Source organism: Phyllobates terribilis, unplaced genomic scaffold, assembly GCF_046119375.1.
Source record: "Phyllobates terribilis strain yellow unplaced genomic scaffold, ASM4611937v1 Scaffold_49__1_contigs__length_9717188, whole genome shotgun sequence".
NCBI lineage: Eukaryota > Metazoa > Chordata > Amphibia > Anura > Dendrobatidae > Phyllobates > Phyllobates terribilis.
The window spans coordinates 9,049,392-9,076,710 of record NW_027362809.1 but is presented as its reverse complement, the minus strand read 5'-3'; the positions used below and the strand labels follow the sequence as shown (position 1 = coordinate 9,076,710).

Sequence of the window (27,319 nt, the reverse complement as noted above, 5' to 3'; positions counted from 1 at the left end):
GGGGTAGGATAAAAGAGGAAGCTTGGAAGACAAAACCAAAGAATCTAGATGAACTCTGGGAGGCATGTAAGACTGCATTCTCTGCTATTCCTGATGACGTCATTAATAAATTGTATGAATCATTGTTGAACCGCATGGATGCAGTCCTTCAAGCTCATGGAAGTCACACAAAATATTAAATATGACTCTAATAGCACCACAACTTCATTCATCAATGTTATGCAACATATATTTTTATTTTAAGATAATTATTTGCTTGAATATCACATTACTTTCTGTGGGCGACAAAACTTTGGTCTTGCCAAAATCTGACCATTCGGTGTTCATTAAATGATCAATATTTCACCATTGATGCCAATCTATTTTCTTAACCGAAACCAAATTTGGGAGGGTTTCAGCTTTCAAAAGAGTAATTTATAAAACCAATGGATGAATTTAACGTCAGGTTATAATCTTTTATTTACATAACATGGATAAGCGACATAACTTCTGTCAGGGAGTGTATATGAATGTATTTTAGTTTCTCACTCAGGGTTTTCATATTTTACTTTATACTTTCCTTTCCCCTGGTTGACAGCGTGTTGTGGCCTCCCCTCTGGTTCCTCAGGAGGTACAAAAAACTCCTCAATGGCCTATTAAGAGAGTTAGGTCCGTGGCGTTTTTAGTTGTGCAGCTAGGGCCTTTATAATCTGTACAGAGACTAGTTGGGTGTAGTTGCGGCATTCTTCTCTTTGTGGGTTCTCCGGTGGCTATCAAGATTTGCTTTCTGGTTAAAACATTTCCCACATTTTGAACATGAAAATGGCTTCTCCCCTGTGTGAGCTCTCTGATGTTTGATAAGATTTGATTTCTTTGCAAAACATTTCCCACATACTGAACATGAAAATGGCTTCTCTCCTGTGTGAGTTCTCTGATGTTCGATAAGCGTTGATTTCGCTGTAAAACAGTTCCCACATTCTGAACATGAAAATGGCTTCTCCCCTGTGTGAGTTCTCTGATGTTTGAGAAGATTTGATTTCTGTACAAAACATTTCCCACATTCTGAACATGAAAATGGCTTCTCCCCTGTGTGAATTATCTGATGTTTTATAAGATTTGATTTCTTTGCAAAATATTTCCCACATTCTGAACATGAAAATGGCTTCTCCCCTGTGTGAGTTCTCTGATGTTCCATAAGTGTTGATTGCTCTGTAAAACAGTTCCCACATTCTGAACATGAAAAATGCTTCTCCCCTGTGTGAGTTCTCTGATGTGCAATAAGTTTTGATTTCTGTACAAAACATTTCTCACATTCTGAACATGAAAATGGCTTCAACCCTGTGTGGGTTCTCTGGTGTGTAATAAGATTTGATTTCTCTGTAAAGCAGTTCCCACATTCGGAACATGAAAATGGCTTCTCCCCTGTGTGAGTTCTCTGATGGCTGATAAGATTTGATTGATTTGCAAAACATTTCCCACATTCTGAACATGAAAATGGCTTCTCCCCTGTGTGAGTTCTCTGATGTGCAATAAGATATGTTTTCTCTGTAAAGCAGTTCCCACATTATGAACATGAAAATGGCTTCTCCCCTGTGTGAGTTCTCTGATGTCTGATAAAAGTTAATTTCTTTATAAAACATTTCCCACATTCTGAACATGAAAATGGCTTCTCCCCTGTGTGAGTTCTCTGATGTGCAATAAGATTTGATTTCGCTGTAAAGCAGTTTCCACATTCTGAACATGAAAATGGCTTCTCCCCTGTGTGAGTTCTCTGATGTCTGATGAAAGTTGATTTCTTTGTAAAACATTTCCCACATTCTGAACAGGAAAATGGCTTCTCCCCTGTGTGAGTTCTCAGGTGCCTAACAAAATCTGATTTCTGATTAAAACATCTCCCACACTTGGAACAAGAAAATCTATTCTTCGCTTTGTGAATTTTTTCATGTTTAAGAAAAGACTTTTTGAGGGGAAAACTATTTCCATATTCTGAACGTGAAAATGGCTTCTTTGCTTTAGTAGCAATTTGTTTTTTAATGCTTATTTTGCGACTTTGATTTTCCTTAGTAGTCGGTAATGAATCAGAAGACAGGACCTGTTTCATAGGATCAGATGACAGATCTTTGCTGTGAAGGGATGATGGTATATCTGGAGTAATGGCATTCACTTCAATTGTATCCTGTGGGATCTCAAAATTATCTGATTTGAAAATTGAAGATGTCAGGTGTCCCTCTGATCTCCTGGTACAGACATCTGCCAATAATAAAACCAATTATTATTTTTTAATAAAAATCCTTGTAATTATATATTTTTGAACATTTCTACTTAAACTGTCCGTAAAAATGGGAAGTTATGCAAAAAAATCTAATTATTCACCAAGACAATGACAGTTCACAGTCTAATAGAAAACCTCATAGGATGAACCAGAAGAGTGTAGTGTTCAACTGTTTATTCATTCTGCCTCCCAAATATGGAATAAGAAGCCATCAAACAATGTTATGTAGGTGAAAATAATACCAATAAAAACTTCTACTCGCAAAAAAACAAGTCACCACTCAGGTCCATCATCTGTTAATGGAAAAACAGAGGTTTCCACATTATTAGTGGCTCAAAGGCTCTTGAAAAGCAACATGGCTTCCATAAACCAATCCAGCAATATCTTACCTCTCAAAGTGAAATCTCCCCCTCATTCTGAGCCTTGCAGTGTGCCCAAACCACATTTAGCTTCCATGTATTTGGCATTACTATAGTGAGAAGAACCCACTTAATTTACGGTGTGTGTCTCCTGGAGCACAATCTGGTCACTATGTGTTGGGTTATAAAATGACAAATGTGCAATTTTCACTCTACAAGATCCACTGCGTGCTAATTTCAGGAAAGTGGCTTTGGAGTCAAAATAGTCACTTGTCCTATAGATTAATTCACTGAGGAATATAATTTCCAAAATGGAGCCACTTTATGGTGATTTCTACTGCTCTGGTTTTCTGCCATTTTGTCATATAAGGGCTTCTGCAAATGGTGGGTCCCATCTCCTCTGGGATCTCCTACTGCAACATGTGCTTCTGTCACCAGGAGCCATCTTTTTCCTTGGGAGCCCCATGACAGCACCATACGAGAGAGTAGGATCCACCCCTATTACCCGACAGGAAGCCCTGAGCACAAAATAAAAAGGCAACTCCCACTTCCTCCTTCAATGTGGTTTTATATCCTCAAGGATGTAGAAGCCTGGAGCTCACGGCAGGAGCAGCCGTGAATCATGGAACACCAGTGAATCATGGAACATCAGTGAATCATGAAACACCATGCTGTGTTCTATAGCAACCTCTAGTGAGTGGCAATAAGCAGGGGCCCAGTTGGGCGCTGAAATGATAACATCAGTCTGGAAGAATCTAAATTTAATGATTCCGTACCTACCTACGTTTGTTTGGCCTAGGCCTCATGGCTTGCGTATTGAGCTTCACGGCTAGGCCTCATGGCTTGCGTATTGAGCCTCACTGCTAGTGTGTCACCCTGGCCTGGATGCCACAAATATATTAAAGCTGTGTCTGAGAGCAAGGGGGAGGTTCTCTAGGCAGGGGAACATTAGCATGCAATGCCTCCTGTCTCAGGCCAGTAGGGGGAGCTGGCTGCCCCTATAAAAGCTGGTACTGGGGGCAGGGTTAGGGAGAACCGGATGACCTGTCTCAGGACTGAGACGTGTCCCAGAGCAGAGCAGGGACAGAAAGTTGTATTGCACCTAAGAGGAAGTGTGGCAGGAGGAGAGCCACAAGCCAGAGACAAGAGGAGAAGTGAGCCTGTCTTGGCAGATAGAGGACTTAATCTACCAGACTTTGGTGTCTGAGGCTGGGAGGATTCCACATCCCCAGCAGATAACCAGTTCGCACCGGACTGTATATTCCTTGGCCTAAGAAGCCTGGAGGCCCTGCCACAACAGAAGGGACCAGCAAAGCCGTACAAGGCTGGGAGCAGAAAGGAACCCACGTCGCAGGCCATACAGGCGAGAATACACGGAGAGCTCGGAAACGTGGGCTGTTACCCTATAAGGAGGAGATAGCCAGAAGGAGCACAGAAAGCACGGTAGGCCTACACCCTCACCCTGACCAGGGCCAATTTCCCCGTTTCTCTCAGACATCCAGGTCCCCTCCTAGCCGGGACTGTTTGTGGGTCAATTTACCTGTTCTAGTAAAGACCCTGGACTGCAACCTGTTGTCTGTGTGCTCCTTGCTCCTCCAGCACTATCAGCACTGGGACTCTCACTACCATCACTCCCAACATCCACTACACTGCCCTGGGGCCGCACTCTTCCCGTGGGAAGTCACACCATCCCAGCTGCATACATCATCAGCCCCAGCGGTCTGCCTTGCAGCGGCGGTTCCTAATGACCGCAAATCCACGGGTGGCGTAGTCGGATAATATCAACAGCACATAACGGACTACCACTGGCCTGACCACCCTGAGCCACGGAACCGAGTTGCCACTACTACTCCCACCGTTTCCCTATTGTCCGGATCCGAGTGCCCCACGGCCCAGGGGGCGAGTCAGCTTTGGCGTAGTCGGCAGGATTGCAACCAACCCGCCACAAACGGGTATTGCGTGCCTGAAAAAGACTTTGCACTTACCTGAAAAGAGGTTTCCCGCCGTCCTGAGCCGTTTCCCGCCATTTCCAGCCATCTCCCGCCATCTTCCATCGGTTCCCACCATCTTCAGCCGTTTTCCCGCCATCGGACGCCATCTTCTGTACGCCGCACGGGAAGAAGAGGGGCGTGGACGTCCAAACCGCGCGAGATCCGAAGCTCCGCCCCACGCACCGACGTTGCGCAAGGTCCTGGAAGGGAGAGAGAGCGACGCTGACGTCATCAGGATGCGACACAAGGTCCTCGTCCAGAGCAGCAGCAGCGGAGCCGCGGCCTACAGAAGAGGATCGTCGGAAGGTAGGCCACGCTTAACTAGGGGGGAGGAAGATGTCGGACACAGAGGCACCCATTACCACCAACGCGGCTGCAGCAGCGGTGATGACCTTTTCCCTGCCCTACATCCCTGGAGCGACCTGGCTGCCCAAGTACTCAGGGGAGCCCCATGCCCTAACTGACTTTAAGGAAAGGCTGTACAGTTTGTTCCAGGTTTACCCCCTGACAGAGGAACAGAAGGTTAGCATATTAACAGGGCAGTTAACTGGCGCAGCCCAAAGGGAGGTAAAGTCATGGCCCGCTGAGGAGAAAAGAACCGTGAAGGGTATTCTGGCCCGGCTGCGGGGTACCTTTGACACACGTACCTAAGCTGAAATTAAAATGAGGTTCTATGGATGTAAGCAGCGGGCACAGGACAGCATCAGAGACTATGCCCTAAATTTGCAGGAAGCCCTAAGGGCCATCCAACAAACTGACCCTGGCAGTGTGCAGGAAACGGATAGACTACTAACAGAACAATTCATAGAAGGTCTGCTGTCCAGCGCCCACAGGGCCCAACTGCGCCTCATATTCTTTCAGAACCCTGATCTGACCTTTGCCCAATTTAAGGACAGGACCATAAGGGTGCTCCGTGAACCTGCAACCAGTGGCGCTATAAACCCCCGGCCCCCTGCTCTCACCTACCACCAGGAGGGGCGCCCTCCTCTATGGACCCCGTGGGGGCTGATGCACAGGCCCTGAACCAAGCCCCGTCGAAAGACCTGCACCACCAAGTCCAGGAGCTGACCAGGAGCGTCGCGGCATTGACCAGGACCGTCCAGGCGTTGCAAGTGGACCCGTCAAGACCCATCGAGCTGGCTTCAAGTCCGGAGGATGTCCCGTGGCGTCGACAGAGGAGGATCCCGTCGTTCCGAGGGAGGCCCACAGACCCCTACGCAGAGGATGGACAGCCCATTTGCCGTCGATGAAACCAGCCCGGACACATTTCCAGGTACTGTAATTTAAACGGGTCCAACCTGGGGCAGAGGGCCAACCCCCAGGCATAAGATCACCAGGCCCTTATAATTGGCGTGATAAGTACGCTGGGGGGCGCCCGGTTTTACTCGTGGTGCTGGACGGTATCCCCATGAGTGCCTTGCTGGATACTGGGTCACAAGTAACCACTATCCCTTATGTACTTTTTAAGCAGTATTGGACTGATGCTGATATCACACGGTATCCAGACAGTAACTTGAGCATCATCGCCAGTAATGGCTTACCCGTGCCGCAGATGGGGTTCAAGGAGATGACCATTAAAATTGGTAAAGTTGAACTACCGGCACAGGGAGTGATTATTGTGGAAATTGACCGTCGTGAAAGTCACCCTAAAATAACTGTGGGTACTAACGTGATTGAAAATTGTCTTTCAGAGGTAATTGTAATTCTACAACAGGTGGCGGTGAATGCTTGTTCCAGCCAACAGAGAGTCCTCAACAAGGAGATAAAAGCCCTGATGAGACGGCAGCAGGTAGAACTTTCTGGTTGTGAGATCGGTAGCGTAAGACTGAGTGACCCATTCCCCATTTCCATGCCTCCGAAAAGTGAAATGATGATCTGATGTCGGACTGCAATCGGGTTGAGAAGTAGAGACAACCAAGCCATGGTAGAACCCGCATACTCGGACAGCAGGCCCACCATTTTGACAGCCCGGGGGGTGGTTGATGTCCGTCATAGGAGGGTGCCCGTCCGCATCCTCAACATTGGTGAGAGGGAAGTACACTTACCCAGGTACGCTACACTCGCCAAACTGTTTGTTGTCGAACACAAAGCTATCAGGGCCGTGGAACCCTTGCCTCCATCTCCACAGGCGGAGGGTAACGGCTCCCAGAAACAAAAGGAGGACTGGTGCCAGAAACTCCATGTGGGTGCTGACTCCACTCCCCTGCACAAAAAACAAGGAGTCTACCGGGTGGTACAGGAGTACGAGAGAGTCTTTAGTAAACACCCGCTAGACTTTGGCAGAGTAAAGGGGATAGAACACCACATCCCCACAGGGAGCCACCCACCGATAAAAGAAAGACACAGACCTGTACCCCCTGCACATTATCAGAACGCAAAGGGCATGCTAAGAGAAATGAAAGAAGCTGGGGTCATTACAGATAGCTGTAGCCCCTGGGCAGCCCCCTTGGTTCTGGTGAAAAAGAAAGATGGCACCATGAGAATGTGCGTAGACTATAGACAAATCAACCGTATCACCCATAAAGACGCATACCCGCTGCCTTGAATAGAGGAGTCTTTAGCCGCACTAAAATCAGCTAACTTCTTTTCTACTTTGGACCTTACTAGCGGGTACTGGCAGGTTCCTGTGGCAGAGGCTGACAAGGAGAATACCGCCTTCACCACCCCGATGGGACTGAGTGAGTTCAACTGTATGCCCTTCGGGCTCTGCAACGCACCAGGGACCTTCCAGAGGCTGATGGAATGCTGTCTAGGGCACCGAAACTTCGAGACGGTCCTCCTTTACCTGGACGACGTGATCGTCTATTCGAAGACCTACGAGGACCATCTGAAGCACCTGGCCGAGGTGTTCGAAGCCCTGGCAGGCTATGGCCTGAAGGTGAAACCATCGAAGTGTCACCTGCTGAAACCAAAGGTCCAGTACCTAGGGCACGTGGTAAGTGCGGAAGGAGTAGCCCCCGACCCTGACAAGGTCACGGCAATCAAGAGCTGACCAAGCCCCTCGAACATCAAAGAGGTGAGACAGTTTCTCGGGTTGGTAGGCTACTACCGAAGGTTCATCCCCGGGTTCACTAAGATGGCAGCTCCTATGCAGGACCTCCTGATCGGACAGTCTAAGTCCAGGAGCCAAAAGCCTCCCTTCAAGTGGGATAAACCGGAAGAGGAGTCCTTCCGCCAGTTGAAGATGGCCCTCACGGGGGATGAGATCCTGGCCTACCCTGATTATGGCCAGCCTTTTATTCTCCACACGGACGCCAGTAATGTGGGACTGGGAGCCGTACTGTCCCAAAACCAACAGGGCAGATAAAGGGTGATCGCGTACGCCAGCCGGAAGCTGAGGCCCACCGAGAGGAACCCGGAGAATTACAGTTCCTTCAAGCTAGAATTCTTGGCAGTGGTGTGGGCCATAACGGAACGCTTCAAGCATTACATGGCCTCCGCAAAGTTCACCGTGTACACGGACAACAACCCGTTGACACACCTGGACAATGTAAGACTGGGTGCCCTAGAACAGCGGTGGATGGCCCGTCTCTCCAACTATGACTTTGTGATCAAGTACTGGGCCGGCAAAACCAATGCCAACGCTGACGCCCTATCGAGGAAGCCTCACTTACCTGAAGGTGACGAAGACCCAGAAGAGCTGGAGGAGATAGAACTCCCCGCGTTTCACCGGTATGGAGCCGCTCAATACTCCCACCGCGTGAAGGAGGAGGATCTAACAACCGTGACGATCAATCCCCTACCTCACCACAGCTGGGCTGAGACCCAAGATAGTGACCCTGCCATCCGCCTGGTGAAAGATCTGCTGACCCAGGAAGACGCCCGCATGGATCCGGATGCTCCAGAGGAAGCTAAGCAGCTATGGAAGGAGAAGAGCAAGCTGTTCCTCTACGAAGGCAAGTTGTGCAGAAGGATTGTCAACCACCGGACGCACGAGCTGACCTGGCAAGTCGTGGTTCCAAGGCGGGATGCAGCTATGGTCCTGGGGGCTTACCATGACAGAGCGGGGCACTTCGGTTGGAAGAAACTGGAGTTCCTGCTAAGAGGACGGTTCCTTTGGGTCAGCATGAGAGGAGCTGTGGAGAAGTGGTGCAGAGACTGTGGCCCTTGTCACCTAAGGAGGAAGGACCGCACCAGCCAGAAGACACCCTTGAGGCCCATCGTCACCACGCAGCCTCTTGAGCTGGTAGCTCTAGACCACGTCAAGTTGGCTCCAAGTCGGTCAGGGTACATCTACGCCCTGACAATCGTGGACCACTATTCCCGTTTTCTCGTGGTGGTCCCGGTAAAAGACTTGACAGCCCAAACAGCGGCCAGAGCCTTCCAGCAATACTTCTGTCGTCCACACGGGTATCCGGAACAGGTCCTGAGAGACCAGGGTCCAGCGTTCGAGGCTGAAATCTTCCAAGAGTTCTGCAACCTCTATGGCTGTAAGAAGATTTGTACAATGCCTTACCACCCCCAAACCAACGGGATGTGTGAGAAGATGAACAATATAGTCATTGATCTGCTGAAGATGTTGCCCCTGGAGGAATGCAGCCTGTGGCCAGAAAAACTGCCGGACCTAGTAGACCTATACAACAATATCCCTGTGAATGCTACAAACTGCACCCCGGCTTACCTGATGCGAGCCAGACCAGGTAAGCTGCCCGTAGACCTGGAGATGGGAGTCCTAACGCCTGAGGACACCTCCCTGGATGCAGACTGGGATACAGAAAGGCAACTGCTGTACAAGAAGGTACAGGAGAGTGTGGAGAGGAGCCTGGCCCAGGTGAGAGAAAGGCAAGAAAGACTCTTCAACCAACACGCCCTTGCTGGTCCCCTAGAACCTGGTGAGCAGGTCCTGAAGTGGAAGAGAAGGCTACATAAGTTGGACGACCAGTGGGAAAGGGAACCCTACACCGTACTGCAGTCTGACCATGACAACCCAAAGGTGTGCGTAATCACCAAGGACGGAGGAGAAACCACTAGTGTTGTCTCCAGGGACCACCTCAAAAGATGCCCCGAGCAACTCCGTAGTGCAGAAGAGGATCAGAGTGACCTTGAACCCGCAGAGGACAAGGAAGAAATGATCAGCACCGTTCTCGGAGAGTTCCCTCAGTCCTGGACTCGCATAAATGATGCCATAGTGGTACCCGTCCTGCATTTCCTGCAACCGGCACAGCAACAACCAACACCAGAGCCGGAAGGTGAAGAGGAGCAAGCAGTTCCAGAGGCAGAAGAGCCTGTACCAGCAGCCCAGGAGAGTCAACGCTCTGCTGACAGTGAGCCTGCCATGCCTGCGGTAAGCCAAAGGACCCGCAGACAGCTGCCTGCCCTACCTGTACACCCAGCTGGTAGCTGTACCCCTAACGCTAGTGGGGAAAGCCAGGTTGGTCCACCACCAGACAGTGGGCTACGTAGGTCAAACAGGAGCACAAAGGGGCAGATACCCGCTCGCTGGAAAATATAGAGCGCGCTAAGATTGTAAATGACCCTGTTGCCAAATATTGAATTGTTTGCAAAGTTACATGCATGTTTGGTAATTCTGTGTTTCAGTTTCTTGCAGCTACCGTAAGGACTCAAAGGTTATGGACTTTTTATAACCGGGACCTTGTATGGACTGCGTTCGGAGCCTAGCCCAGGAATGAACTAAGACTGTAAAGGACTTGGGGTAGGACAGACCCCCACCTGGTTAAGGCTCCCCGTTGTGCTGGTGATATGGACACCCGGTCACAGGCCACACTGTGACCTTAAGAACTCAATCTGTGCGTCGTCTGTCTGTTAATGTTTTATGGTTATGCATATTGTCTTTGTTTATTGTTTAGTCCCGGAGTACTAAATTTCACTAGGGGGGAATGTGTCACCCTGGCCTGGATGCCACAAATATATTAAAGCTGTGTCTGAGAGCAAGGGGGAGGTTCTCTAGTCAGGGGAACATTAGCATGCAATGCATCCTGTCTCAGGCCAGTAGGGGGAGCTGGCTGCCCCTATAAAAGCTGGTACTGGGGGCAGGGTTAGGGAGAACCGAATGACCTGTCTCAGGACTGAGACGTGTCCCAGAGCAGAGCAGGGACAGAAAGTTGTATTGCACCTAAGAGGAAGTGTGGCAGGAGGAGAGCCACAAGCCAGAGACAAGAGGCGAAGTGAGCCTGTCTTGGCAGATAGAGGACTTAATCTACCAGACTTTGGTGTCTGAGGCTGGGAGGATTCCACATCCCCCAGCAGATAACCAGTTCGCAGGGGACTGTATATTCCTTGGCCTAAGAAGCCTGGAGGCCCTGCCACAACAGAAGGGACCAGCAAAGCCGTACAAGGCTGGGAGCAGAAAGGAACCCACGTCGCAGGCCATACAGGCGAGAATACACGGAGAGCTCGGAAACGTGGGCTGTTACCCTATAAGGAGGAGATAGCCAGAAGGAGCACAGAAAGCACGGTAGGCCTACACCCTCACCCTGACCAGGGCCAATTTCCCCGTTGCTCTAAGACATCCAGGTCCCCTCCTAGCCGGGACTGTTTGTGGGTCAATTTACCTGTTCTAGTAAAGACCCTGGACTGCAACCTGTTGTCTGTGTGCTCCTTGCTCCTCCAGCACTATCAGCACTGGGACTCTCACTACCATCACTCCCAACATCCACTACACTGCCCTGGGGCCGCACTCTTCCCGTGGGAAGTCACACCATCCCAGCTGCATACATCATCAGCCCCAGCGGTTAGCCTTGCAGCGGCGGTTCCTAATGACCGCAAATCCACGGGTGGCGTAGTCGGATAAAATCAACAGCACATAACGGACTACCACTGGCCTGACCACCCTGAGCCACGGAACCGGGTTGCCACTACTACTCCCACCGTTTCCCTATTGTCCGGATCCGAGTGCCCCACGGCCCAGGGGGCGAGTCACTAGGCCTCATGGCTTGCGTATTAAGCCTCACGGCTAGGCCTCATGGCTTGCGTATTGAGCCTCACGGCTAGGCCTCATGGCTTGCGTATTGAGCCTCACGGCTAGGCCTCATGGCTTGCGTATTGAGCCTCACGGCTAGGCCTCATGGCTTGCGTATTGAGCCTCACGGCTAGGCCTCATGGCTTGCGTATTGAGCCTCACGGCTAGGCCTCATGGCTTGCGTATTGAGCCTCAAAGCTAGGCCTCATGGCTTGCGTATTGAGCCTCAAAGCTAGGCCTCATGGCTTGCGTATTGAGCCTCAAGGCTAGGCCTCATGGCTTGCGTATTGAGCCTCATGGCTAGGCCTCATGGTTTGCGTATTGAGCCTCACGGCTAGGCCTCATGGCTTGCGTATTGAGCCTCACGGCTAGGCCTCATGGCTTGCGTATTGAGCCTCACGGCTAGGCCTCATGGCTTGCGTATTGAGCCTCACAGCTAGGCCTCATGGCTTGCGTACTGAGCCTCACGGCTAGGCCTCATGGCTTGCGTATTGAGCCTTACGGCTAGGCCTCATGGCTTGCGTATTGAGCCTCACGGCTAGGCCTCGTGGCTTGCGTATTGAGCCTCATGGCTTGCGTATTGAGCCTCATGGCTTGTGTATTGAGCCTCACGGCTAGGCCTGATGGCTTGCGTATTGAGCCTCGTGGCTTGCGTATTGAGCCTCATGGCTTGCGTATTGAGCCTCACGGCTAGGCCTGATGGCTTGCGTATTGAGCCTCGTGGCTTGCGTATTGAGCCTCAGGGCTTGCGTATTGAGCCTCAGGGCTTGCGTATTGAGCCTCACGGCTAGGCCTCGTGGCTTGCGTATTGAGCCTCATGGCTTGTGTATTGAGCCTCACGGCTAGGGCTCGTGGCTTGCGTATTGAGCCTCGTGGCTTGCGTATTGAGCCTCAGGGCTTGCGTATTGAGCCTCAGGGCTAGGCCTCATGCCAATTCAGGTGTGGGTTTATGTCTAACGTTGGCCTGTCTGAAGGTTTTTTCAGACCGCTTCATAGTTGTGGAAAAACCTGCCACGTTAGGTCTAGAATTTTCCTCAGCTGTCTGCCTCACAGGGGGTTGCCCGATTAGCCAGGCAACTTGGGGCCTGTAGATCTGTTTCACTAAGGTCTCAAAGCTTCACTACCCTTTACTAGCAATATTACTGATATTGGTAAGGAAGGTTTCTAGTCGATGCCCTCGGTCTGGGGTGATTCTATTAAATACAGTCCAAAGGATAGCTGCTGAGTCCAGATTCAGTCAATCCCTCATACTTGGATAGCATATTGAAATAGTCTGCATTTAACATTTGTGTCCCAGTGGTCTTCTTGGTAAAGGTGTGAATGGGGACGCTAAAAGAATAATAACAATTTAAGTCCAGTTGATCTTCACAATCTAGGATCATTAGTAACGTAACATAGGTTGAATAAAGACCTAGGTCCATAAAGTTCAGCCCTTTCCTATTTTAGGTGCTGGAATCGCCTTTCTTCCACCCGTAATGAGTGCCCCTGGTCCTTCGTATGGTTATTGAAGGGAATAAGTCATGTGCTAGTCCTTTGTACTGACCACACATATATTTATAGATGTAAATGAGATCCCCTCTGAGGAGTCGTTTTTCTAAGCTAAACAAGCTCAACTTTTTCAACCTCTCATCATATGAGAGGCCTCAATCTCTTTAGATGAACTGGCTGATAAACATCTACAGCTCAGTCCCCCCCCCCTCCTCCTGCGCTAAGCTTAAAAGAAACCACTATAAGTCCACTTAAAACTCCTACCTAGAGTCTTCGAATGACCTTTTGGACGTTAAGTGATTAAACTCTCTATACCAAATAGGAAATGGTAGGAGGAGCTGCGAGTTGTACTCACCGGTGGGGGGCTGAAAATCCAACATTTGCCCCAATCTACCCTCCTGGTTTAGAGTGATAGGAAACTTGATCGTGCCAAGAGGGCGGCACTATACCGGTCTGACCTCTTAAGGGAGGTATGAGTTGGTTGATAGACCACCAATTGCCTCAATCTACCCTCCTGGTATGGAATGGTAAGATGAACTTGATTGTGCCAAGTAAGGCAGCACTATACCGATCGGCCTTCCTAAGGGAAGTGCGAGCTGGACTCACCGGTATCGATGGTTGATAAACAAAACATTGCCTCAATCTACCCTCCTGATTCGGAATGGTAAGATAAACTTGATTGTATTGAGTTGGCCAGCACTACCGGTCTGCCCTACTAAGGGAGGTAGGAGTTGGACTCGCCGTTATGGGACTGACGAACCGGTAAATATCCCAGTCCATCCTCCTAATGGAGTTGCCCGACAGACACGATTATACCGGATCTGGTAAAATTATTTCAAGACCAGTGTATTCTCCCAGTTAGAAGTGCAGATGGACTAATTGGAAACTAAGTCAATGGAGCCATATTACACTATGTATTCTTGGGATTAAAGTCATAAACTGGTAGACTCAACTAAGTGGCGAGTTGGTTAAATATTCAGTCAGTGCGCTCTTGAAGTGATAAGACGGCAGCGCTGCAATAAACCTATAAAAGGAGGAATCAGTGGATGAGTTAAAATGTCCCCGTACCCGTGAGACTCCTGTGGTGAAGGAGAAGCATCTTTGCAAGTTAAGACAAATGCGTTCACACTGAGGTAAGACCGTTCTGATTATTACTCAAGCACAGGATGATACGTACTTATGGTACATGTTTAACGGGACGGGATGCTAATACCTTAGCTTAAGACCATCTGAGATTTGACCAATACCATAAGAGATCTAGATCTCTTTCTGAATGAGTTGCTTTGGAAAAAAAAAAAAAGTGTATCAGAGGTGATGGTTATCACTCGGTTTACTTAGTTTCTTTGCTTGAAAACTAAACTATTTGGCATTTGAAGTACTTTAATCTAACAATCTCCATGGTTGGATTATAAAGTTGCTGAATTGATGCTATTATAGGAGAATAGCGTAAATACGATCATCCCTGCATGAACGGTGGATTGTGACTTTTCTTTTGGAATAGCTTAGATTTGTGTCTTACCCTTTCTAGGTACTTGGCTAGATTGTGGTAGCCAGAAACTCCCCAGGATGGAAATCTCGAACTATAAGTGTCCGTTCAGCTTAAATACATTTCTTAGGGGAACTTAACGTTACACCTTAAGGGATATAGAGTACTAAATATTTCTGCTGGTTTTGAAATCCCCATTTTGGCAATCTGGGATGCTCTATCTACTCTTGATAGCATAGAGTTGAGTAGTTTTGAACGATTATGTGATCATTGACCCTAAAAAAGATTCTTATGGCCCAGATCTTGGCCTTACGTGGGGCCTTCAATTGAAAATGCCAAAAATATTAAGGTAGAAACCCTAGTCAAAGCCTAGTTAAGGTTACCAGGTTCCCTGAATCAATTAACTTCTGCTTCTATTACACGCCGAGTCTTAGCACCAGTTCTTATATACTTCAGTTGTTGGTTAGTTGATTTAATGAAAACAGAATATCTAATCAAATCTAAATCAAATCAAATCAATATCTAATCAAATCAAAAGATATTCAACCATGTATATAAGTGAGGTCTCTAAATATAGACCTTTCTCTGGGAGATAAAGAGGACAGAGTGTTGTAAAAATCCTGTTTACTCTTTTGGCGCTTTTGGTTTAAGCTCCAAATCGATAGACATTATGTTGATTGTGAATTTTTTAGATATCATTCAATCTTGAAGCACTATCTGTTAAACTAGGATATTCTGGGTATCTTTCTTCAGGTGTAAGATCCTACAGGGGTGCTCCCTCCCTATTGAAGGACTCCGTTGCTATGGTCTCTCGTATGGTGCTGTTATGGCGGAGGGAAAAACGATATTTACTCACCGGTAATTTGATTTTCCTGAAACCCATGACAGCACCCTAATTTTCCCTCCCTCTGACTTTTGGCTGATGGTTCTTAGTCTTCTCTTCTCACAATGAAGAATGTGCTTGAGTGAATGTATAAATAAAAATGATGATGAATTGGGTGACTCTTACTTGACTCCTGGAAACCACATTGAAGGAGGAAGTGGGAGTTGCCTTTTTATTTTTCGCTCATGGCTTCCTGTCCAGTAATAGGGGCGGATACTACTCTCTTGTATGGTGCTGTCATGGGTTTCAGGAAAAAAAAATTACCGGTAAGTAATTACCATTTATTCATTCTGCAAGCAGTGCTGGTGATGGAAGAGACGTCGGAAGAACAAGCTCTGGGTGGCGCTGGCTCTGTCCAGCCAATAATAGCCCCAGCCCCCCCGAGGAAGCCAGACATGGCGAAACTTGTTGGGGTGGCTATGTATATATTTTCGGTAGCACTAGGGAACCTGTGTATGTCCTAGTAAATAATGTGATCAACTAATCTATGAACTGCAGACATAAAGGAAAACTATAATGAATATAATGAGCTCATGATATCAGATGTATTCTAATACTATACAGTTTCTAGAGACTTAATATCAGAGTAAGGGCACAGACAAACTAGTGTAGTTTTAATTTACTTCTTTACCACATTTTAGTAAAGCAGTAATAAAAGAGATTTTTTTATACACCCCTCAACCAGGGTTTTTTTTACCCTCTCGGTAATTTGTCAATATGCATATGACAGAAAATACCCAAAAGTGACAAAATTCTAAAAACTGCACCCCTCAAGGTGCTCAAAACTACATTCAAGAAGTTTAGTAACCGTCCAGGTGTTTCACAGGAATTAATGGAATGTGGAAGGAAATTTTTAGGCTTCCTCCAAAATTTGTTGTGCATGCTGATACTCCACGTGGGGGAAAACAACAGTTTGGGTGCATGGCAGGGCTCCGAAGAAAAGGATCGCCATTTGACTTTTTAAATGTAAAATTTGCTGGAATAATTAGCGGACGCCATGTCGCGATTGGAGAGCCCCTGATGTGCCTAAACAGTGGAAACACCCTACAAGTAACACCATTTTGGAACCTAGACCCCTCAAGGAACTTATCTAGAAGTATGGTGAGCTCCTTGAACCCCCATGTTCTTCACAGAAGTTTATAATGTTGAGCCGTGAAAATACAGAAAATCTAATTTTTCCCACAAAAATGTTTTTTTGCCACACATTTTGCTTCTTCACAAGGGTAACAAGAAAAATTGCACCACACAATTTCTTCTGCAATTTCTCCTGAGTACGCAGGTACCCCATATGTGGGAGAAACTACTGTTTGGGCGTACGACACAGCTCAGAAAGGAAGGAATGACGTTTCTTTGATGGAGTGGTCTGCGGGTGTCATGTCGTGTTTGGAGAGCCCCTGATGTGCCTGAACAGAGGAAAACCTCCACAAGTGAACCCATTTTGGAAACTATACCCCTTAAGGAATTTAGTTACCATATTATGTGGACTATATAATGCATTTTTTAACAAGAAAAAAACTCTTGTTTAAAAGTGTGTGCGTCTTATAGTTCAGAGGCGGCTTCCTGTGATGGAGTAGAAAGTGGATACCGCATCCTCCCCAATCACAGAAAGAGCTGTTGTCTATTCTTCTGCTCTGCACTGATCTATGTGTCCGGTGAAGAGCAGGAGAGGAAGCTTACCAACAGAACAGAGGCTGCAGGAGCCAAGCAGCTGAAGGACCTTCTGCAACAGTAATTCCAAGACCTTTCAGGTCTGCGAGTGTCATGTCGCTTTTGGAGAACACCTGATTTGCCTAAACAAGTGACCTCTTTTTGGAAACCTGACCGCTCAGGGAACTTATCTAGATGTGTGGTGAGCACCTTGAAACCACAGGTGCTTCACAGAATTTTACAACGTTGATCTGTGAAAATGAAAAAAAGATATTTTTCCCACAAAAATGTTGTTTTAGCCCTAATTTTTTTCATTTTCACAAGGATAGCAGGATAAAATGGACCCCAAAATTTGTTGCGTAATTTCTCCTGAGTATGCTGATACCCCATATGTGGACGAAAACTACTTTTTAGGCACAGTGCAAAGCTCAGAAGGGAAAAAGTGCCATATTGGAGTTCAGATTTTGCTAGACTGGCTTGAGGGTGCCATATCACATTGGCAGAGCCCCTGAGGTGCCAGAACAATAGAACCTCCCCCATAAGAAACCCTATTTTACAAACTAAACCTCTCAATGAATTCATCTAGGGAAGCAGTGATCATATTGACACCACATGGGGGGTCACAGAATTTTATACTATTGGACAGTGAAGAAAAAATAATAACATTTTTCCCACTAAAATTTTGTTTTAGCCCTAGATTTTGCATTTTCACACTGGGAAATGGATAAAAATGGCACCAAAATTTATCCCACAATTTCTGCTCAATGTAGAAATACCCCATATGTGACTGTACATTACTGCTTAGCCACACAGCGAGACTCGGGAAGGACGGAGCAGGACTCCATATACAAAGCCCATAAGTGCTAGAAGAGCAGAATCCCCCCTCAAGTGACCCCATTTTGTAAAATATACCCCTTTGGGAATTTATCTACAGGTGTAGTGTAGATTTTCACTCCATGTTTTTTTTTTCCAGAAACAAGCAGCAGTGGATGTTGCTGAGTGAAAATTGCAAACTACCTTTGTAGTGACCAGTACGTTGTAGTGGCCAGTACGTTGTAGTGCCTGTATATTGTGCCTAGCTCATGCTTCTGGAGACATGCACCCGTTAATTAGGCCGACTCTCATCGCTACACAAATGCCAAACATATGGACGTTAACTGCGGTTTGGGCACACTGTGGTGCTCAGAAGGAAGTGGAGCATTTGCATTTGGGAGAGCAGAATTTGCTGAATTTCTTTTGAGGAGCAAGGAGCCATTTTCACTTTTCCAGAGCCTCTGTGCTACCAGTAACGTGGTTAGTCCCTCATTATATGGGAACTATTGGCAGTGAGACAACGTCGAACTAGTAGGAGACGCCCTCTAGTGGACGTGTTCATTATCAATGAATATAGGTGATACCATGGAAAAGAGAATATAGTTTCTCTTACTGGTGACAAATTAATAAATTAGAACTAGTGATGAGCGAGTATGTTCTGTTAACCCTTTCAGCGAGCATGCTTGGGCGATGGCCACTTGTTTTTCTTTACTTAGCTGCTTTTTTCTTGCCATGATACAAATTCTAACAGTCTATGCAGTAGGACTATCAGCTGTGTATCCATCTGACTTCTGCACAACACAACTGATGGTCCCAACCCCATTTATAAGGCAAGAAATGCCACTTATTAAACCTGAAAGGGCACACCTATGAAGTGAAAACCATTTCCGGTGACTACCTCTTGAAGCTCATCAAGAGAATGCCAAGAGTGTGCAAAGCAGTCATCAAAGCAAAAGGTGGCTACTTTGAAGAACCTAGAATATAAGACATATTTTCAGTTGTTTCACACTTTTTTGTTAAGTATATAATTCCACATGTGTTAATTTATAGTTTTGATGCCTTCAGTGTGAATGTACAATTTTCATAGTCATGAAAATACAGAAAAATCTTTAAATGAGAAGGTGTGTCCAAACTTTTGGTCTGTACTGTATGTGTTTTGAGATACAGTATTTGCATGTCATTTTAGAGAGATTAATTTTCTCTCATTATCATGGTATTTATTTTGTATTCTTTATGTTGCAGAACGGCTTCTCCTTATTTTAATCACTGATCATCATCCTCCACGGCCCACAGGCTGATCCACTTACACCTGTTCACCTCCTGTGATATTTCCAGGCTTATTATTCTTTTGTCCTATAGTCCTGCACGGCGTCCATCCCTCATCCCACAGTGGAACGCAAACTCCCCTGTTCTGTAACGCACTCTACCCACTCAGTACACAGTCTTCTTGCTTGTGGAACGCAGGACGCAGCCTCTGACATGCACGTCCTGCACCGTGGAACGCACGTTCGCCCTCAGTTTCTCCAGTCACGCCTCCTATGCCTTCAGGCAATTGATAGCGGCACTCGACACGGCGTCACTTCCGGTGATGTCACTGCTATCCAGACACCGCCTCCTATCGCTTCAGTCCACTTCCAGGAATGTTACACCAGCGGTTCACTCTGATTGGTCTCCTGGGACATTAGGTCCCGCCCTCTGACCACATATACTAGGCTTTCTCCTCCCTTGACATGGCGACCTTTGGAACCAGCGGCGGATGCCACGTTTCACGCCTGTCATACTTCCTGCTCTCACTACTGGGTAGGTTTCTACATATATCTGCAGGTACCGATTGGATAATTCCCTATGAGGCTGATGTTCTTATAGCTGTTTGTCTCCCTAGATCCTGTCTTTCCACTGAGACACTGTGTCCTTCCTGCTTTCACCTTTAACTATATTCCTAGCAGTCTAGTAGGTCACACTTATTATTATTATGTGCTCTCTATTGTAATGTTATTGATTTTCAGATGATTATATGAATTTCAGAAATACCTTATGACAGTTTGTTTCTACTACCATATTTTTCGGACTTTAAGACGCACTTTTTTCCTCTAAAATTTTGGAGGAGGGGGGGGTGCGTCTTATAGTCCGATATACACTGTGGCTGTGGGTGGTGGGGGATGTGGGGGAAGTGACAGTGGCGGAGTAGCGGTGCGCAGGAGGCAACTGCCGCCTTCTGCAGCCTACATTGTGCCCACTACTAAAGAAAATTAATATTTATGGCTCCCCACGCCCATGGACGTGGGGAGCAGTGAATATTAAATTTTCCTTAATAACCGGCACACTGTGCCTGCAGCTCCTGGTAAGTATGGCACCCTGTATGTATGGCCTCTCTCATCCCGGTATGCATGGCCCCCTTCATCCTTGTATGTATGGCCCCCTCATCCAGGTATGCTTGGCACCCCCTGATCCCCCTCACGCGGCACAAAAAAAAAAATAAACTTTCATACTCACCTCCTCTCTCCTCCAGTGCTGTGTCACGCTATGTGCCTGAATAGTCACTGATCCCCACGCCGGGACTGTGTGCGTGGGGAGCAGTGACCATTCATTCTCCCTAATAGCGCGCACACTGTAGCCGCAGCGCGGCTCCTGCTGCGCTCAGAGTGACCGCTATTAAAGGCAATGAATATTCACCACCACTTAACAGGGCATCATGGCCACATTTTTTGCTTACATTTTTTTTTATTTTCCTCTTCTAAAACCTAAGTGCGTCTTATGGTCCGGTGAGTCTTATAGTCCGAAAAATACGGTACTTTTTATGCTTTTGTCTGATATATGTAGTTTTTAATTTTTTTGTCTTTATGCTGCAGTACACACTGATGAAGGTTTTAAGGACCAAAACAATAGTATCTGTGTTGGACTGCAATTAAATACATTAAAATTATGCCTGTCTGAGTGCCAAGATTCATTTGCTATTTGAATGGCTTTGACCCTACTTGTTCACCTATTCCAGCAGTGCTGCGGTTTTCTACACTATTATCTGAGATGAATCTGTAACTTCTCTGCATTTAGTGGTCACTACTCACCTGGGTAGTCATATGTAGGAATATCCTCTTTACACCGCTCATCACCCCTCACATATGTCTCTGTAGTATTAATATGAGTCAGATCTTCACCCTGAAACAAATATTGAAAGAGTCACAGACAGATGGAGAAGTCCCATCTATGATCAGCTCTAATCCTGCCATCTCCACCGTTCTCATTACACAAGTATAAAACATATAATACTGGTGGATAAAACAAGACTGAGCACAAGACCTTCACAGCTGTCTACACATCATAGGGGAGATCTCATGACACCTTTTCTCCATCTACCTGATGATCCTGAGGAACATTGGGATCTTCTTGTTTACAGTCCTGTGGAAGAAGAGGACGGGGACATCTCTCTGGTGTTGTCCTCTTACTGGATAGATCTGGAGGAAACACATAGAGGGACTGAATTCATTGTTTAAATACAGATAATTATAGGTCGTGTGTATTTAGTCCTGTCTATTACCTGGTGATGTGAGGGGCTGGGGAACCTCCATCATGACGTCCTTGTACAGATCTTTGTGTCCTTCTAAATACTCCCACTCCTCCATGGAGAAATAGACAGCGACATCCTGACATCTTATAGGAACCTGACACAGAAAATGATACCGTCATCCCCCCGATCCCTTCATAGTGTTACTGTATAATGTCCCAGCATTCCTCATTCCCAGCAGTGTCACCTCTCCAGTCAGCAGCTCAATCATCTTGTAGGTGAGTTCTAGGATCTTTTGATCATTGATGTCCTCATGTATCAGGGGGTGAGGTGGAGGCCCTGTGATTGGGCTCAGGGGTCTCCTCCATTCCTCAGACACAGGGTCCTGACAGCGCTCACTAGAGGTCTTCTTCACTACTGTGTAACCCTAGTTATGGAGAGACACATTAATAAATCTCACTACAGACATTTCCAGAGTCCTCACCTCTCCAGTTCTGTCCATCTGTTATTCCCATAGATAAGAATGATGTAATGTGACATCATCAGAATCTCTCACCTCTCCAGTAAGCTGGAAGAGGATCTCTAGGGTGAGGCGTAATATCCTCTCCGCCATCTTGTCCCTGTCCATATCCATGCTTAATGAATGAATCAGAAAAATTTTCTTATTTAGGGGATCCGATATTGTAGAGACCTGAATGAGAAGAACATGAGCCGATGTAAATTCATAAAAATCCTGAGTAATAATACAATCACTGGAGATAATAAAGGGAAACATATGAGATTTACTATTTTCTACTATTTAGTTTTCTTCTTTACATCTAGTAATAAAACCTATACAGTGCCTACAAGTAGTATTCAACCCCCTGCAGATTTAGCTGGTTTGATAAGATGCAAATAAGTTAGAGCCTTCAAACTGCAAATGAGAGTAGGTTTTATGAACAGAAGCATAAATCTTACAAACCAAAAAGTTATGTTGCTCAGTTGAATTTTTTTAAATTTTAAACATAAAAGTGTGGGTCAATTATTATACAACCCCTATGTTTAATATTTTGTGGAATAACCCTTGTTTGCAATTACAGCTAATAATCTTCTTTCATAAGACCTGATCAGGCCGGCACAGGTCTGTGGAGTTATCTTGGCCCACTCCTCCATGCAGATCTTCTCCAAGTTATCTAGGTTCTTTGGGTGTCTCATGTGGACTTTATTCTTGAGCTCCTTCCACAAGTTTTCAATTGGGTTAAGGTCAGGAGACTGACTAGGCCACTCCAACACCTTGACTTTTTCCCTCTTGAACCAGGCCTTGGTTTTCTTGGCTGTGTGCTTTGGGTCGTTGTCTTGTTGGAAGATGAAATTACGACCCATCTTAAGATCCTTGATGGAGGAGCGGAGGTTCTTGGCCAAAATCTCCAGGTAGGCTGTGCTATCCATCTTCCCATGGATGCGGACCAGATGGCCAGGCCCCTTGGCAGAGAAACAGCCCCACAGCATGATGCTGCCACCACCATGCTTGACTGTAGGGATGGTATTCTTGGGGTCGTATGCAGTGCCATCCAGTCTCCAAACGTCACGTGTGTGGTTGGCACCAAAGATCTCGATCTTGGTCTCCTCAGACCATAGAACCTTGAACCAGTCTGTCTCAGAGTCCTCCAAGTGATCATGAGCAAACTGTAGACGAGCCTTGACATGACGCTTTGAAAGTAAAGGTACCTTACGGGCTCGTCTGGAACGGAGACCATTGCGGTGGAGTACGTTACTTATGGTATTGACTGAAACCAATGTCCCCACTGCCATGAGATCTTCCCGGAGCTCCTTCCTTGTTGTCCTTGGGTTAGCCTTGACTCTTCGGACAAGTCTGGCCTCAGCACGGGAGGACACTTTCAAAGGCTGTCCTGGCCGTGGAAGGCTAACAGTAGTTCCATAAGCCTTCCACTTACGGATGATGCTCCCAACAGTGGAGACAGGTAGGCCCAACTCCTTGGAAAGGGTTTTGTACCCCTTGCCAGCCTTGTGACCCTCCACGATCTTGTCTCTGATGGCCTTGGATTGCTCCTTTGTCTTTCCCATGTTGACCATGTCTGAGTGCTGTTCACAAGTTTGGGGAGGGTCTTAAATAGTCAGAAAAGGCTGGCAAAAGAGATCTTTAATCCACACATGTGAAGCTCATTATTCTTGGTGCCTGAACTACTTCTTAATACTTTTGGGGGACCAAACAGAATTCTTGTGGTTTGAGGGGTTGAATAATAAATGACACTCTGAATTAACTTTTAACGTTTTTAAAAAAAAAAAAAAAAAAAAAAAAATTTGCTGCAGTGCATTTCCCACTTCCAGGCTGATCTACAGTACAAATGTCACAATGCCAAGTTAATTCCGCATGTGTCAACCAGCTAAATCTGCAGGGGGTTGAATACTACTTGTAGGCACTGTATATTTTAGGCCACAGACAACAAGCAGTTTCTTCCTTGGAGTCTGTAGCTGAACACGTTTCTCATAGACTCATCTTCCTTATTGCTAATTCTCGTCTCATTTATCGACACTGGAATCGGCATTAACAATACTGCAGGAGATATTCATTACACGTGACATGAGAAATAACTACTTCATGATGAGGATGACATTTTGATCTTCAACTACGGCTCTAGAAACATATTTGGCCAGAGTCCTGTCACCCACTAGATCACTACCGGCCGTCTACATGAATGTTTCCCGTCTTCCCCGGACTGTCATCTTCTAACACGTTAGATCTCATGTCTTATTCACACACAGAAGTTTGAGACATTATAAAAGCTTGTTTGTAAGAACACCAACACAAGAGGTATTTGATGCCAAATTCTCCATATACAATGTATTTTTTTTCTCTGGATAGGATAGGAATTTTTTAGCATTTTCATGTAGGTTTCCATATATTATATGAAAAACACCCCCAAAAAATAAAATTGGGGATGGAGGTACTGTGGGAACATTATACAGTGTGTGGGTGGATGGCGGTACTAGGGGAACAGTATACTGTGTGTGGGGGCCAAGAAAGGGGCACTGTACTATGGGAGCAATACATGATTCATTCACAAAAACACCCTAAACATAACATTTTTAAAACCACCCCACAATTTGTGAATCTTCAGGATAAATCGCTTTCTAACCATTTTATTATTAAGCTAAAGTGTCTAAACAGACTTTCTTTCAAATCCATAAAGGGGCACTTTTCCGCGTTTGTCATTCAAGAACTGTTGGAGGATTATTAAAGATGATAGTTTTCCCACAAATTAGATGGGACACCTGTGGATATTGGTGGATTTTACCTGCTACATTTCTGTTGTGATTTACTCGGTAAAGTGCCCTTGTGTTAAAGGGGTTGTCCACTACTTTATATGATCCCCCAATGTATTCCCCCGGGGCCCATAAGTGTTTCTCAATACTTTGTGGTGCCTTTTCTGCCTGTGAGTGGCGCTATCACTGGCCGCTCACAGGCATCACGTGACCCCTGGCTGCAGTCAGCTCTGACATCCGCTCATGTCACGTCAAGTTCCGGCTGCAGAAGGTGGTACTCACTGATACGTTTCACGGTGGACGCTGGGCTGTGGCGTGGGTTACCCAGCACGTCACACCCGGCATCCACCGCACGCTCTTCCTCTCCTCATTCATTGGGAAAGCGAGCGGGGGATGCTGGGTGTGATGCACGGGGTAACCCCGCCCACAGCCCAGCATCCACCGCGAGGAGCGCGTCACTGATGTTAGTCTCACTTGATGTGACATCAGTGACGGGTCACGTGATGCCTCTGAGTGGCCAGCGGTAGTGCCGCAAGGAGGCAGAAAAGGCACCGCAAGGTATTTACAGAAACATTTCTGGGCTCCGGGGGGGGGTACGTTGGGGGGTTCATATAAAGTAGTGGACAAATTCTTTAAAGTGGACATTGGACAAACGTCACGATCAATTACAATCAGACTGAAGAAACAACACTCCTCTGTTCGGCTCTATGAGTCTAGGATGAAATCCACTGCGGCCGCTGCAAGAAAAGAATGAAGAAGAGCAGAAGTTTGGGGAGACCACCGTGGCCAGACATTTCCCGGAGATGGTGATAAAAGTTTTGATCTCCGATGGTCGGTGTTAGAAGAAACGACCGCAGCGGATTCACAATCACAACGCAGTAAACTTCTACAGAGACGTGTTCTGGATTTACTCCCTGGAATCACTTTCTCCCAAAGAGTTAAATGACGTCTGTAACTTTAATGTCTTTCTATGAAGCTTCTTCTCTGAACTTTATTCCTCTGTTGTCTGTCGGGGAGTTGTTTTCAAAAAAAATATTTTTGGGTGTTTTCTTTCTTTTAGTTTACTGGATTAGTAATGGGGGTGCCTGATAGACTTCTCTGGGCTTCTGTCCTTCATCCTGCAGTCGTCTGAATGGATCTAATGTGGACGGGAACCAGCTAAGCCGCATTCTGTCCACAGCTGTTACCTCACTGTTCCCACCACACAGAGACCCCAAAAGAGTCTCCGTGCTGAAGGGGTTAATGCCCCCTGCGCCCAGTAATGGGGTCTCCACATACCTCCACCTGCAGAGCCGCCACCACATATATGGCTGTTCTGTGCGCACAGGAGCTGTGATGAGGTCACAGGAGGGGAGGAGTCAGGGGTCACATGATCAGGGGCCTCAGTGGATGCAGGACTCTGCTGTGCTGGTTGTCATGGTGCTGGATGAGCTAAAGTTTATGTGTGGGGTCAGGAGGGGTTTACAGTGTGGATGTAGCAGAGCCACGTGTGTACGAGGTGTACGGAGCAGAGCCGCGTGTGTACGAGGTGTACGGAGCAGAGCCGCGCGTGTACGAGGTGTACGGAGCAGAGCCGCGTGTGTACAGATCGTGTGTGTATGGAGCCGTGTGTGTACAGAGCGGTGTATATATGGAGTTGTGTGTGTACGCTGTATACAGCTGTATACTCCCAGGTTCGGGCGGAGACACCACGGCTCTTTATTAGACGGGAGAAGAACTGACACTGGACATTCAAAAAAACTGCGCTTGTGTGGCACCCTGCTATTCACAGGTACCACAGGACCCAAAAGGGGCATGGATGGACCTCTCCACAAGAGGCCCTCATTACACACAGACACCTCCACCCTTCCACCTCATACCACCAGAGGGAGCCTGTTAGGGATATATACTGGAGGGTGGAGTTAGTTAGTTAGTTAGTTAGTGAGCAGAGATTGTGCTCAGTGAAGAAGCAGCTTCTGTCAGCTGCTGTGCTGAGGGCAAGTGAAGGCCCAAAGCACGTGCTGAAGCCTGGGGCCTCGAGTGTGGCCGGAGGCAAGGAGAGAGAAGTGATAAGGGGGCAGAGGAGCATCTGAGGCTCACCCCAGAATACAAGCCAGACACTGGGTCCGTGCCTACAGGGTCCTCTACGCCCAGTAGGAACAACCGGTATGCCAGGAGGGTTCCAGACCCCTGGTCAACCTGAAGCTACAAAAATCTAAAGAACTAGGAACCACGAAGGCCCCAGCGTCCAGGGATAGTGGAGGAAAGTTCTTACCACCAAGCAGACAGGTGAAAGAGTGAACAGTACAGAAGCTAGGCCCAGTTCCAGGCGGGTCAGAAGCTTCAGAGAGAGGAAGAAATGGATCAGGAGGCCTTATACCCACTCACTGGGGAGAGTCCAGAAGTGAACCCTTCCTACCAAGTACCCTGGACCATACCTGCTGTCTACACCAGTAAAGGTACTGAAGCAAACCCCTGTGTGCGTGTCGATCATTCTCCCCTGACCTGACTGGGCCACCTCTCACCTGCATCCCTTCCATTAACCCTGTCCCGGGGGACCCGCTACGCCTGTGGGGAGCAGAAACAACTCAGCTGCCATCCCATCACCCCCGGCGGTCTGAAGCAGTGCTGGTATCCGTTACCAGGAACCACAGGTGGCGTCCCGAACTCTAAATTCCAAAAACCACCAATTCCCCTATAAATAACTTCCCCCTTTTAAAGAGTGACCCCAGGGTAC

The 27,319-nt window shown here is 47.0% G+C and overlaps 1 pseudogene; it reads right to left on the bottom strand.

The window, feature by feature from the left end:
• Positions 1 to 446: 446 nt before the first annotated feature.
• On the bottom strand, positions 447 to 25,775 carry LOC141191689 (uncharacterized; annotated as a pseudogene).
• Positions 25,776 to 27,319: the final 1,544 nt, after the last annotated feature.